Source organism: Saimiri boliviensis, chromosome 11 (genome assembly GCF_048565385.1).
Source record: "Saimiri boliviensis isolate mSaiBol1 chromosome 11, mSaiBol1.pri, whole genome shotgun sequence".
NCBI lineage: Eukaryota > Metazoa > Chordata > Mammalia > Primates > Cebidae > Saimiri > Saimiri boliviensis.
Window position 1 is genome coordinate 50,644,774 of NC_133459.1, and position 15,049 is coordinate 50,659,822.

General features: G+C 42.1%; 1 protein-coding gene and 1 pseudogene across 4 annotated transcripts in view; one reads left to right on the forward strand and one right to left on the reverse strand.

Moving 5' to 3' along the window:
* Positions 1–15,049, forward strand: part of ZFYVE9 (zinc finger FYVE-type containing 9) — a 227,987-nt gene that overhangs the window by 80,282 nt on the left and 132,656 nt on the right. For all 4 annotated transcript variants that reach the window (XR_012512411.1, XR_012512412.1, XM_039473682.2 and 1 more), the window contains exon 2: positions 6,638–6,743. The gene's annotated coding sequence lies outside the window, so the exon portion shown is untranslated. The remainder of the gene's footprint in view (positions 1–6,637; positions 6,744–15,049) is intronic.
* Positions 5,636–5,689, reverse strand: LOC120366207 (U7 small nuclear RNA; annotated as a pseudogene).

A 15,049-nucleotide genomic window follows, 5' to 3' on the forward strand; every position in this document is an offset into this window, starting at 1 on the left:
AGTCTGCTGTACGTACCTGAGAACGCTGCTTAGACTAAGATTGGGAACCAAAAGAGAGAACTTGGAAGATTGAATGTGATTTTGTACCTGTTGAGTTTGAACACTTTGTCAGATTTCCTGGCAGAAATGTTAAGAAGTTTTGGGCCAGACTCTGTGGCTCCCGCCTGTAATCCCAGCCCTTTGGGAGGCCGAGGTGAGCGGATCACGAGGTCAAGAGATTGAGACCAACCTGGCCAACGTGGTGAAACCCCGTCTCTACTAAAATACAAAAATTAGCTGGGCGTGGTGGCACACGCCTGTAGTCCCAGCTACTCAGGAGGCTGAGGCAGGAGAATTGCTTGAACCCGGGAGGCAGAGGTTGCAGTAAGCCGAGATTTTGCCACTATACTCCAGCCTGGTGACAGAGCAAGACTCTGTTTCAAAAAGAAAAAAAGAAAGTTTTGTTACTGGGCTACCTACTCTCAACCTCAGGAGGCTGAGGCTGGAGGATCACTTGAAACCAGGAGTTTGAGTCTAGCCTTGTCAACATTGCAAGACCGCATCTCTAAGAAATAAAATTTAAAAGTTTGATTACTAGTCAGATACTGAACTTGTTTGTAGAGAACAGTATTGACCACAGCCAAGATAGGAAACATCTTTAACTGAGAATATTTTCTAATACAACCTCTTTTCTTTTTTAAAATGTATGGCCAGGATTTTGGAAATTTTCACCCTCGTAAATAATTCTGCTGTTGTAAACATGTTCATATCAGAGATTCCTGTGAATTTCTTGCATTTTATATTTTAAACATCATCTTTATAGCTGTCGCCTTTTCTTACAGGTTTATATAAAAAAATAAAATCTTTGTTTCTTAATTTTACGTGATTGTTCTTTGACGTTACTTTGTATTGCAGTTAAAATTTTTGTCTTTCGTTATACATCCCAGGGAGACAATCTTTAAAAATCCTTATCTTTTCCATTCCCTTTGTTTTTCAGTTTCTATATTTCAGAGTAAAAAATTTATTTTTATTTATTTATTTTTTTTGACACAGGGTCTGTCTGACTCTGTTGCCCAGGCTGGAGTGCAGTGGCATGATCACAGCTCACTGCAGCCTCCACCACCCAGGCTCAAGCCATCCTCTGGTCTTAGCCTCCCAAGTAGCTGGGACTACAGGCACGCGCTACTACTCCTGGCTAATTTTTTTTAAGATGGAGTCTCACTCTGTCGTCCAGGCTTGAGTGCAGTGGTGCAATCTTGGCTCACTGCAACCTCCACTTCCTGAGTTCCAGCGATTCTCCTGCCTCAACCTCCCTAGTAGCTGGGAACACAGGTGTGTGCCACCATGCCCAGCTAATTTTTTTATTTTTAGTAAAGACGGGGTTTTACCATGTTGGCTAGGCTAGTTTTGAACTCCTGACCTCAGGTGATCCACCCGCCTTGGCCTCCCAAAGTTCTGGGATTATAGGTGTGAGTCACTATGCCTGGCCAGATTTATGATTTTAGAAAGCTATTTCAGTAAGATTATGAAGAATAAGCCGGGCGCGGTGGCTCACGCCTGTAATCCCAGCACTTTGGGAGGCCGAGGCGGGTGGATCACGAGGTCAAGAGATCGAGACCATCCTGGTGAACATGGTGAAACCCTGTCTCTACTAAAAATACAAAAATTAGCTGGGCATGGTGGCACGTGCCTGTAATCCCAGCTACTCGGGAGGCTGAGGCGGGAGAATTGCTTGAACCTAGGAGGCGGAGGTTGTGGTGAGCCGAGATCGTGCCATTGCACTCCAGCCTGGGTAACAAGAGCGAAACTCTGTCTCAAAAAAAAAAAAAAAAAAAAAAAAAAAAAAAAAAAAAGATTATGAAGAATATATTTTATAGATAAATGAAGGCAATATCACTAGTTTGGTAACTATGTTGAACCATTCTAGGTGAGAACTGATGAGGGCCTAAGCTAAGGGAGTTGTAGAAATGGGATGAGGGTGATGAAATTAGGAACTTCTTTGGAATCCTTGCTGTGGTAGTGTGTTATATGCTATACCTAATTAAATAATTAAATCATTCCACTTACTTTGAATACTACTGTGTGAAAAGAATTATGCTGGGGCCTTGGAATAAAAGGATAAATAAAAAGTGTCTCCCATCTTGGGTGAACTTACAGTTTATTACAGTCATTTTGTAAAGAGAGAAGTTATAAATAATGTGAAATATAAACATATAGGAACACGGAGAACTGTGTGATTAATTATTAATTTCACATTGGAAGGTAATATTTGAATGGAATATTGGAGGAGTTCTGTGAAATTCCTTGTTTTCCTCTTGCGTATCTTCAATTGTATTTAAGACATCTTATACTCTTGTTTTATGTTGTATACCTGTCCATCTATCCATTTACTAAACTTCTTTTGTTCCTTCCAAAAAATGATTCAGTGTCAAAAGGTGATGAAGAAGTAATTACTGTAAATTGCTTATTCTGGGGAAAAGGTACTGTATTATTTGTCTCTTTACCTAAGAAGCATGTTCTCCATGGGAGATGATAGAATTCTCCTTTTCACTATCTATTGCTTTCTGTTTCTCTCTCCATCTCCCTTTCCCTCTCTTTATTTTTTCTGAACTATTTCTTAATTTATTTTGTAGGGCATTAGCAACTTTTAAGTTTACTTTTAAAAATGAATGCAGCCGGACGCTGTGGCTCAAGCCTGTAATCCCAGCACTTTGGGAGGCCGAGGCGGGTGGATCACGAGGTCGAAAGATCGAGACCATCCTGGTCAACATGGTGAAACCCCGTCTCTACTAAAAATACAATAAAACTAGCTGGGCGTGGTGGCGCATGCCTGTAATCCCAGCTACTTAGGAGGCTGAGGCAGGAGAATTGCCTGAGACCAGGAGGCGGAGGTTGCGGTGAGCCGAGATCGTGCCATTGCACTCCAGCCTGGGTAACAAGAGCGAAACTCCGTCTCAAAAAAAAAAAAAAGAATGAATGAATGCAGTAATTTTACTTTATTATATGTCACTTCTCAAAGGTAAGTATGGAGACTTATAATTAAACAGGATGGATTGACCCTTCTCCACACACACCATTTATTTTCTTTTCTTCTTGAAACCCTCATAAAATGGTAAGAAGTAACAACAGAAGAGGAGATAACAGTGAATTAAAGATTTCAGTAAGCCAGGCGCGGTGGCTCAAGCCTGTAATCCCAGCACTTTGGGAGGCCGAGGTGGGTGGATCCGCGAGGTCAAGAGATCGAGACCATCCTGGTCAACTTGGTGAAACCCCGTCTCAACTAAAAATACAAAAAATTAGCTGGGCATCGTGGCGCATGCCTGTAATCCCAGCTACTCAGGAGGCTGAGGCAGGAGAATTGCCTGAACCCAGGAGGCAGAGTTTGCAGTGAGCCGAGATCGTGCCATTGCACTCCAGCCTGGGTAACAAGAGCGAAACTCTGTCTCAAAAAAAAAAAAAAAAAAAAAAAAAAAAAAAAAAAAAAAGATTTCAGTAAATGAAAAGAGGGAAAATGAAGGTCTTCAAACTGAAGACAAAATAAGCTGCTTGCCTGCAGAGGGAGATATGTTGAGAAGCCCTACAGAACCTTAGAGAGATTTGTAATGTAGAGACTCCAAGGATCTCTAAGGGCTTAGGTGAGGTGTGATACTGAAAATAGATTGGCTGGAATATGATACAAGGAATGATTAGTTTTGCATGTGTTCTGTTGAATCCTATGTAGCCAAGTAACTTTCCCCTTCATCCTGCAGAGGTCTAGAGATTTATTTTCTGGAAGAATTGAATAGCGAATACTTTGACTTGAAGGATACCAGGCATATCAGAAGGCGATGAGGGGCAGGTTGAAAGTAGATTGAGGAAAAGGTAATATAAAGTTGTAAATGTGGCCGGGTGCAGTGGCTCACACCTGTAACCCCAGCACTTTGGGAAGCTGAGGCAGGCAGATCACCTGAGGTCAGGAATTTGAGACCAACCTGGGCAACATGGTGAAACCAGTCTCTAATAAAAATACAAAAGTTAGCTGGGCCTGGTGGCACATGCCTGTAATCCCAGCTGCTCAGGAGGCTGAGGCAGGAGAACCTCTTGGACCTGGGAGGTAGAGGTTGCAGTGAGCCAAGATTGTGCCACTGCACTCTAGCCTGGGTGACTGAGTGAGACTCCATCTAAAATAAAATAAAAATAAAATTATAAATGTAAAGTTGAGACTAGCCACTAGTGGTCTTGTGTAATTTTCCTCCAGCCAGATATCAGCTACTTAGGGGAATGTATGTAGTAGGTGGATGGTTGGATTTAGCCAGAGTTAAGACTTTGCCAGCTGAGACTGGAATGTAATTCCAGTAGAAAAACCTATAATATTATTTGTATTAGTCAGGGTTCTGCAAAGAAACAGAACCAATAGTCTATAGAGGGGTGTGTGTGCTTGTGTGTGTGTGTGTGTGTGTGTGTGTGTGTGTGTTTGTGTGTGTGTGTAAATTTATTATGAGGAATTGCCTCACGCATTTATGGAGCCTGAGAAGTTTCACAGGCTGCTCTCTGCAAGCTGGAGACCCAGGAAAGCTGACAGTGTCATTCTGAGACTAGAGGGCCAATGGTGTAAGTCCCATGCTGAGGGCAGAAGACTGATATCCCAGCTCAACCAATCAGACAGAGAGAATTCCCTCTTCCTCAGCCTTATTTTTTTCATGCCCTTCATGGATTGGATCATGTCTGGTCACATTGGGGAGGGCATTCTGTTTTATTTAGTCCACACATTCAAATGGTCATCTTATCCAGATATACCCAGAAATAGTGTTTGAGTACCCCATGCGTCAGTCAAGTTGATACATAAAATTACCTGTTATATTGTTGGACTTGCCTCACATATTGAAAAACTATATGATTTGACCTTGAAGCTATAGAGTTAATTTTCTTTGTGTAAAAAAATCTTTAGGCCGGGTGCGGTGTCTCATGCCTGTAATCCCAGCACTCTGGGAGGCCGAGGTGGACAGATTACCTGAGGTTGGGAGTTTGAGATAAGCCTGACCAACATGGAGAAACCCCATCTCCACTAAAAATACAAAATTAGCCAGGTGTGGGGGCCCATGCCTGTAATCCCAGCTACTCAGTATGCCGAGGCAGGAGAATTGCTTGAACCAGGAGGTGGAGATTGTGGTGAGCTGAGATGGCGTCATTGCACTCCAGCCTGGGCAACAAGAGGAAAACAGCATCTCCCCCCAAAAAAAAAAAATTAATTAGCTAGGAATTTGATGGGTAGTTATTCATTCTCACTTTGACCTTGGGGGTGGGGGTGTGCGTGTTTGTGTATGTATGTGTGTGTGTGTGTGTGTGTGTGTGTGTATTTTTTTTTTTTTTTTTTTTGAGACGGAATTTCGCTCTTGTTACCCAGGCTGGAGTGCAATGGTGCAATCTCAGCTCACTGCAACCTCCGCCTCCTGGGTTCAGGCAATTCTCCTACCTCAGCCTCCTGAGTAGCTGGGATTACAGGCACGCGCCATCATGCCCAGCTAATTTTTTGTATTTTTAGTAGAGACGGGGTTTCACCATGTTGACCAGGATGGTCTCGATCTCTTGACCTCGTGATCCACCCACCTTGGCCTCCCAAAGTGCTGGGATTACAGGCGTGAGCCACCACGCCCGGCCATATATATATATGTTTTTAAGGGGCTTTCTGGCAAAAACTGGATAGACAAATTGTAAAAGAGCTGTAACACTGGACCTTGGTTTATATTTTTATACTTTCATTCCTCTTGTTGAAAATGTGAGCTTTGAATGAAGAGATACCCCCCCCCCACCCCAAACAGGCTTTGTATGAGCAACATGGTTGTTTATTCACCTGGGTCGGGGTGGGCCAAGGCCGAAAAGGGCATTAGCAAAGGGTGTTTATTAAATTATCTCTAAGATAATTGTGTGTTCTGAAAATACTAAGATTATATGTTAGATATTTTATACTGATATATAATATTCACAGTCTTAGTTTTATTCTGATTAGCTTCCACCAGCCTTCTTATTCAAGGCTAAATTAGGCCCTTAGAGAATTTTACATTGTCTCTAAGCAGTTATAGTTGGGCTACCATAACTTAATGGATGTTGTCATATTTTGACAAGAAGGAAGTAATATTTAAAGAGGCTTTGTCTTTTGCATACACCCTTGATAGTAAAGGTTAATATTGGGTTAATAGATCATTGCTTCTAAGCAGTTGGAGGACTGGAATCAATAGACTCCATTTGGAGAAAAAAAGTTTGACAATAAAAATAACAACAGAAAATTTGTGAAACTCAACTTAAGAATTCTGTGTGTACAGAAAAAAGGACATTCTTGTGAAACATTAGTTTTATTTGGTTTGGATTCTTATGAATTAATATAATTAAAGTCATTAGATAGAAATTGCCTGCTCTTGATGTTTTACTTTGCGTTATCCATTGAAAATAAACGTGTAGACTCTTAACTCTTCTTGAAACATTTAACTTTTGGTCTTCTCAGACAGTAAAATGTGTCTGGTGCTGCCTTGCATGCAAGCCAGGTCTTTGAATCCTAAGGATAATTGTATTTACTGTTTAAGCCCCATTGCTTTTATTTGTCTGGCTGTGATGGATTTATATGAAGAAAATTAGGGCTTATTTTTTCAGCAAATATATAATGAGTAATGTGTTTTTCCTTTAGGATCAAACAGAGCATACTGAATCAGTAGGACTGGCTGATGGTGCAGCAAGCATCATGAGTAAGCACCGAGAAGTCTGTTCCTTATCACATGTCTAAGGGGAAAAAGGTAAGAAAATCAATGTTTTTGTTTCTCTTAGAGACTGAACTTGAGAAACAAATTAGATCTATAAAAGATAATGCTGATGCATATATGTTACTTGCTTCATTTAAACATTTTTTCTTGTTAAATCAGGAGTATGATTTTTTCAAAAAGATTTGACTTAAATTCAGAGGAAAAGGGTATTTAAAAGTCACTTATTTTATGTCACAATGGTCACAATGTTAATTTCCTTACCAGTGCTGGCTCCTCCCTTTTAGTTAGTTGAGTTAGTTGAATATAGAAAGGTAATTTCAGAAAAAACATGGATTTGAGCAATATTTTAGCTCATCCAAGAGATAAACAATTAAAGCTAATTTGGGGTGTTAAAAACACGCCCTTTGAATGGAGAGACCTCCCCCAACAGGCTTTGTGTGAGCAACATGGCTGTTTATTTACTTGGGTGCAGATGGGCTAAGGCCGAAAAGGGCATTAGTGAAGGTTGGTGGGATAGGAGTTGGTTTTATAGGTTGGGGCATATCTTTTTGGGAGGGGGCAGGGATATAACAGAGTAAGATCAGTTACACTGGTAGGGGTAGGGGCAAGGAGTATGTATTACCATAAGTTCAGTTACAATGGCGGGTGGGGTAAGAGTAGTTAAGATGGCAGGGTGGGGTGAGGGGAAGCTTTAGTTCGGGGGAAGCTCCTGGGCGATCAGGGATAATGGCGAAAGCAGGGTCGGGGGTGGGGGTGGGGATGGGAGTAGGGGTGGGGGTCGGTGGTGGGGGTGGGGTGGGGGTTGCGATAAGAGGGTGGGGGGATGGGGTTTGAGGGGTGGTGGTCAGCTGAGGCAGGCAGGACTTCAGACTTTCTTGCACATGGAGGCCTGACATGGGGATGGGGAATCAGAAATGTAAATTTTTTTTTTTTTTTTTTTTTTTTTCTTGAGCTGGAGTCTCACTCTGTAGCCCAGGCTGGAGTGCAGTGGCAGGATCTCCACTCACTGCAACCTCTGCCTCCCAGATCCTGATTCAAGCAATTCTCCTACCTCAGCCTCCCAAGTAACTGGGATTACAGGCACCAGCCACCATGCCCAGCTAATTTTTCTATTTTTTTAAGTAGAGACAGGGTTTCACCATATTGACCAGTCTAGTCTTGAACTCCTGAACTCCTGACCTCGTGTTCCACCTGGTGATCCACATTGAAGGCCCGCCTCGGCCTTCCGAAGTGTTGGAATTACAGGTGTGAGCCACTGCACTCAGCCCAGAAATGTAAATTTAATTCCTTATTTTATTTTGTATTTTTGTCCACTTATTCTAGATAAGCTATTATGTAGAGGGAATAATTTCCAGCAGAAAACTGAAGTATTAATTGTTGTAGAGCAGGAATCCTTGACTTTTTCCTGACTAGAAGTCATGTTGTTGTTTTTTTTTCCAAGTCTTAATATTATTTAGCGGGGTGAGGTGACTCACGCCTGTAATCGCAGCACTTTGGGAGGCCAAAGGTGGGCGAATCACCTGAGGTCAGGAGTTTGAGACCAGCCTGACCAACATGGCGAAACTCTGTGTCTACTAAAAATACAAAAATTAGCTGGGCATGGTGGTGGGCGCCTGTAATCCCAACTACTCAGGAAGCTGAGGCAAGAGAATAGCTTGAACCTGGGAGGCGGAGGTTGCAGTGAGCTGAGATGGGGCCATTAAGACTGTCTCAAAAATAAATAAATAAATAAAACAAAAACATTATTATTATTATTATTATTTTATTTTTTTATTTTTTGAGACAGAGTTTCGCTCTTGTTACCCAGGCTGGAGTGCAATGGCGCGATCTCGGCTCACCACAACCTCCGCCTCCTCCTGGGTTCAGGCAAGTCTCCTGCCTCAGCCTCCCGAGTAGCTGGGATTACAGGCACATGCCACCATGCCCAGCTAATTTTTTGTATTTTTAGTAGAGATGGGGTTTCACTATGTTGACCGGGATGGTCTCGATCTCTCGACCTCGTGATCCACCCGCCTCGGCCTCCCAAAGTGCTGGGATTACAGGCTTGAGCCACCGCGCCCGGCCACAAAAACATTATTTAAGGATGTGAACCCCGAGTATCTTAGACAGGTCTCAGCTAATTTAGAAAGTTTATTTTGCCAGAGTTGAGAACACTTAAGAGGTCTTGATGAAGCAACTGTGTTGTCCAGGGTATATCATCTCATGCCGGAAAAATGTAGGACACTCACACACAGGAGGAGTTCAGGAGCAGAGGATTAATGGACAGAAGAAAAGAGAAAAACAGCTCTCTATTGAGAGAGAGGGGTCTTCCAAGGGAAAAGACTGGCATGTGGTGGATGCCCTGGATTTTATACTCCAGCATGAGGAGGCGGTGTCTGATTTACTTAGGGCTCACAGATTGGTTCCATCAGATATGAAGTTTGCATAACATGCAGGGAAGACTGGTTGCCCCACCCTAATCTTACTATGCAAACAAACTTTCCCCTTGGCAGGCACCATCTTACCTGCTCCTTACTGTACACATGGCTGGCAGAGAAGGGAAGATGGAGTCTCCATCTTGAACATGTCTAGTCCCTAGTTTCTGCTGGCATTCACCTGTGCAAGCCCCCAGCTTGCTTGTCTTGTCTGCAGCGTGACTTCACAGACTGCTCTTTGTTAGAAAATGATTTCCAGCCTGGCCAATGTGGTGAAACCCCGTCTCTACTAAAAACACAAAAATTAGCCAGGTGTGATGGTGCTTTCCTGTAATACCAGCTACTCTAGAGGCTGAGGCAGGAGAATCCCTTCAACCTGGGAGGTGGAGGTTGCAGTGAGCCGAGATTGTGCCACTACACTGTAGCCTGGGCGACAGAGTGAGACTCCTCTCAAAAAAAAAGAAAAAAGAAAGTGACTTCGGGGGGGGGGCTACTTTTCATTAAAAAGAAAAGCTTTACCGAAGTCTCTCATACCCCTACTGTATGCCTATGTGATTTCTTCTTAACTCCTGTATGACTAACAGCATGTGCCCTGGGTGGTCAGAGCACAGCTTGGTTTTCTACATTTTAGGGAGACATGAGACATCATTCAACATATGTAAGATGAATATTGGTTCTATCCAGAAAGGTGGGACAACTCGAGCAAAGGCAGGGCTACTGGAAGCAGGGAGGAGGCTTCCAGATCACAGGGAGTTTAGAGACAAATGGTTGCATTCTTTTGAGTTTCTGATTCGCCTCTTTAAAGGAGGCAATCAGATATGCTTTTACCTTACTGAGCATAAGGGTGACTTTGAATAGAATGGGAGGCAGGTTTGCCCTAAGCAGTTTCCAGCTTGACTTTTCCCTTTAGCTTAGTGATTTTGGGGCCCCAAAATTTTCCTTTCAGAGGGGGTAGAAAATGGAGGTTATACAGGTGAGAGAGATTGCAGAAAACTGATTATACTACGCACTAATGGAACCTTGTATACTCTGGCTAAATTCACCGACTTTTCCGTGTTAAGCTCTAAGGAAAAGCATGGGATCAGCAGTGTTTGATAGGAAACTGAACTCCTTTTCTCTTCAGTTGGGGATGGGGCAGAGGCGCTTGGCAGCAGTACCTTCTTCACCAAAACTTTGAGTCTGCAGTTAGCAAGCTATTTCTCCTTTAGCCTTTTCACATGGGAGTGCGAAAAGAGAGTGCCCTTTTCTGCCTTCACTTGTCAAAATCTCATCCTTCAGGCTTTGCCTCTTTAGGAAGTTTCCACCCATTGTAGCAAAAACTATCAGTTATCCACCAAAGTCAATGAAATCCATTTTTCCCTTCTATAGTAGCGCAGCTGTGATGTCACAGTCCAGCCAGCCGCCTTCGCAGCTGTATAACCACCATCACAGTTAAGATACAGCATGATTCTATCACTACAGAGATCCTCATTGTGCTACTCCTTTGTAGTTGGCATGTATTCTCTCCCCTGGCTACCTAATGTTTAATGACTTTTTAAAGTTAAAAACATTATTATAGGAAGAGCTGGGTTGGCATAAAGATAAACCCTATTATGTTCCTGGATGAGAAGACTTAATGTCATTCTTATTCCTGAGTGAGGACTAGAGTAGGAATTCTAATTTCTCATGGTTGATTTTTATTGGCACTCTATTCCAATCCTTCTCCATTGCTGAGTCTTAGGACCACTGAGGGAGGTTTTTCCCCAGCTCCTGACTTCACATAGAAAACTCAGTTTGGCCCTTCCAGTGCGTACATTTCTATGTTTGCAGCCAGTAATTCTTACTCTTCCTACTCCCTTTCAAGCCCCAGGCTCAAAGATTGCTGTCTATTTTGATACTCCTATGGATCACCACTCTTCACTTCCTGCTTTTCTTCTAGGTTTATGGCATTTGTGTATTTCCCTTTCTTGCTTTTGAATTTGACTGTTTAAACTCTTTTTAAATATTTTGTTTATTTACAATTTTTTTCTTTTCTTTTCTTTTTCCTTACTGTTTTAGAGACAGGGTCTCCCTCTTGCTGTGGCTGGATTGCAGTGCTGCCATCATGGCTCACTGCAACCTCTGTCTCCTGAGCTCAAGCAGTCCTCCTGCCTAAGCCCCTTGAGTAGCCAGGATTACAGGCGTGTGCCACTACAACCAGCAAAATGTTAAAATTTTTTATAGATGTGGGGTCTCACTGTGTTGTCCACACTGATCTCAAACTCTGTGTGTCAAGTGTTCTTCCCACCTTGGCCTTCCAAAGTGTTAAACTCTTTAATTAGTTTTGTCTAGAATTTTTATACTTAGAGTAGGAAGGAATGTTTACCACCCATCAGCTCAGTGTGCCCTTTTTTCTTTTTAAAAATTTTAAGCCTGCCAGGCGCGGTGGCTCAAGCCTGTAATCCCAGCACTTTGGGAGGCCGAGGCGGGTGGATCACAAGGTCTAGAGATCGAGACCATCCTGGTCAACATGGTGAAACCCCGTCTCTACTAAAAATACAAAAAATTAGCTGGGCATGGTGGCATGTGCCTGTAATCCCAGCTACTCGGGAGGCTGAGGCAGGAGAATTGCCTGAACTCAGGAGGCGGAGATTGCGGTGAGCCGAAATCGTGCCATTGCACTCCAGCCTGGGTAACAAGAGCGAAACTCCGTCTCAAAAAAAACCAAAAAACAAAAATTTTAAGCCTGCAGAAAAATTGAAAGACTAGAACAATTAAGACCCCTATATCCTTTAGCTAGAGTTACCAATTTTTTACCATTTTGTCCCTTTTGCACACATCTCTCCCCTTCCCACACATACACTCTCACAAAGTTGCTTTTTTTCCCTTGAATCATTTAAAAGTTAGTTGTAGACAACATAACGCTTCCTCTCTAAACACTTCAGCAGGCATCCTAAGAGAACAAGTAAGACATTCTCCTCCAAAATCAGAATGCCATTATTACATCTAAGAAAATGATAATTCAGTGTTATAATCCATATCCAAATTTATTCTGAGATTGTTCTCAAAATGTTACTTTATGCTGTGTGTATGTTTTCTTGTTCTAGAATCAAGTCAGTGCCTGACTTGGTTGGTTTATTATTATTATTATTATTATTATTATTGAGACAGAGTTTCCCTCTTGTTGTCCAGGCTCCTAGTTTCAAGTGATTCTCCTGACTCAGCCTCCTGAGTAGCTGGGATTACAGGCATGTGCCATCATACCCAGCTACTTTTTTTGCATTTTTAGTAGAGATGGGGTTTCTCCATGTTGGCCAGGCTGGTCTCGAACTACTGACCTTGTGATCTGCCTGCCTCAGCCTCCCAAAGTGCTGGGATTAAAGGCGTGAGCCACCGCACCAGGCGACCCTTGGTTATTTAATGTTTTGTCTGTTCTAGTTGAGAATTATCTTGTTTTTTCCTTTTTTTAAAAAAATATCATATTCTTTTTTTTTTTTTTTTTTTTTTTTTTAAGACGAGGTCTTGCTTTGTCACCTAGGCTAGAATGCAATGGTGCAGTCATAGCTCACTGTAACCTCGAACTTCTAGGCTTAAATGATTCTCCCACCTCAGCCTCTTTCATAACTGCACCACCACACCTGGCTAATTTTTATTTTTATTTTTGTTGAGATGGGGCCTTGCTATGTTGCCCAGGCTGCTCTTGAACTTCTGGGCTTAAACAATCCAATCGTCCACCTTGGCTTCCCAAAGTACTGGGATTATAGATGTGAGTCACTATACCCAGCCACATTTAATATTTTGGAACGTTCAGATCAGATATAGAATGCCTCACATTCTAGATTTACCATATTGTCTCCTCAGGATTAAATTCAGGCTACATATTTGGGCAAGAATACTGTATAGGTGATGTTTTATATTTCTCATTGCATCGTATCAGAAAGTGCATAATGTCAGTTTGTTAAACTGTTGGTGGTACTCAGTTAAATCATTTGGCTAAGTTGATGATTGCCATATCTTCTCATTGTAAACATACATTTCCTTCTTTGAAATTAGCCATTTACCTGTGGAATAATACTCTGAGGGACTGTGAATAGTTTCTTCCCCAATAACCAGTTACTTAATGTAATAGTTTAGCATTCATTTTGATGCTTGTTTGAATCAGTTACCGTAGTTAGAGTTCAGAACAACTTGACCAGCTGCTTATACACTGTTCATTTATTGATTCCACAGGTATTAATTAAAATAGATACCACATTAGTACATCAGGCTCTATGTGAATCACCAGGAATACATGGTGAACACAGTCTGGTGGATGCCCTGTGGTACCTACAGTCTGGTGGGAGAGATTGACAAATAATCACACTGAGGTGTATTTATAGATGGTGATAAATTTTTTGTTTGTTTTTTGAGATGGAGTCTCAGTCTGTCACCAGGTTGGAATGTAGTGGCATCATCTCGGCTTACTGCAACCTCTGCCTCCTGGGTTCAGGTGATTCTCCTGGGTTCAGCCTCCCAAGTAGCTGGGACTACAGGTGCGCAGCACCATGTACAGCAAATTTTTATATTTTTAGTAGAGACAGGGTTTCACCATGTTGGCCAGATGGTCTCAATATCTTGACCTCGTGATCCACCTGCTTTGGCCTCCCAAAGTGCAGGGATTACAGGCGTGAGCCACCGTGCCCAGGAAGGTGATAAATGTTATACGGACCAAGAATGGGTTGCCATGAGGGATTATTGTTGTAGAAAAAACCAGTTCTTATCACATGACCAGGAAAGATTAGGCTCGTAGACACTTTGAAGGGTGAGGGGGAAGGGAATTTATTGGGCAAAAAGGAAAAAAAAACTCAGCAAATTGAGAGGGGTTTCTGTTAACAGGCCCCCATCTTACAGATTGAATCTCAGGTTACCACACAGAAACAGGAGAGGCCAAGTTTCTTCCCCTTACAAATGGGGTGAACTTCCTGAGGCCCCACCTCATCCTCCCAGTGCACAGGTGGGCATTATTCAGAAATAATCAGTTGGACAGGGAGGGGAGCAACACATACCAGGCCCTGTTGGGAGGTCGGGGGTGAGGGGAGGGGACTTAAAGGACAGGGGAGCCATCACCTTTTCTGTGGGGTTCATAGAATACTTCCCTTTGAAAGTGGTATTTGAGCAAAGAGATTAAATGAAGAATAATGAACTTAACCTCTTGACGTTCTGTACTACTTACTCTATAGCACTTATCTTTTATCTGACAGATTAATCACTTGGTATCTCCTGTGCTGAGTTATTAAAATCATTTATTGTTATTTAAATTTTCTTAGCATTGTTTACTGTTGACTAACTTATAAGCTTCATAATGTTAGAGATTAAATCTGAGACTCGATTACAGTATAGACTCATACAGTAGATGCAGTAGATAAATACGTTGATCTGATTGTTTACTAATATTTTATATATAATGACCATAAAATGCTGTTAAATATTGTAGGTATATATTAAATGTGCCAGACTGTGTGCTGTGAGAAATTTCATTTGCTCTTAGCATTAGTAGACAGATAAAATGTGCAACCTGTCAAAAATATTTGTGCATATGAAAATGATTTTGACCTGTAATGTGCATATGAAAATGATTTTGACCTGTAAATAATTAGACAACAAAGATAGATATTTAAAAAAACAAAAACAAAAACCATTCATAGATTATGGGCTGGCTGCAGTGGCTCATGCTTGTAATCCCAGCACTTTGTAAGGCTGAGGTGGGTGGATCACTTGAGGTCAGGAGTTTGAGACCAGCTTGGCTGTTGTGAAACCCCATCTCTACTAAAAATACAAAAATTAGCCAGACATGGTGGCACACGCCTGTAGTTCCAGCTACTTGGGAGGCTGAGGCAGGAGAATTGCTTGAACTCAGAACTCAGGAGGGGTAGGTTACAATGAGCTCAGATCAAGCCACTGCACTCCAGCCTGAGTGACATAGTGAGA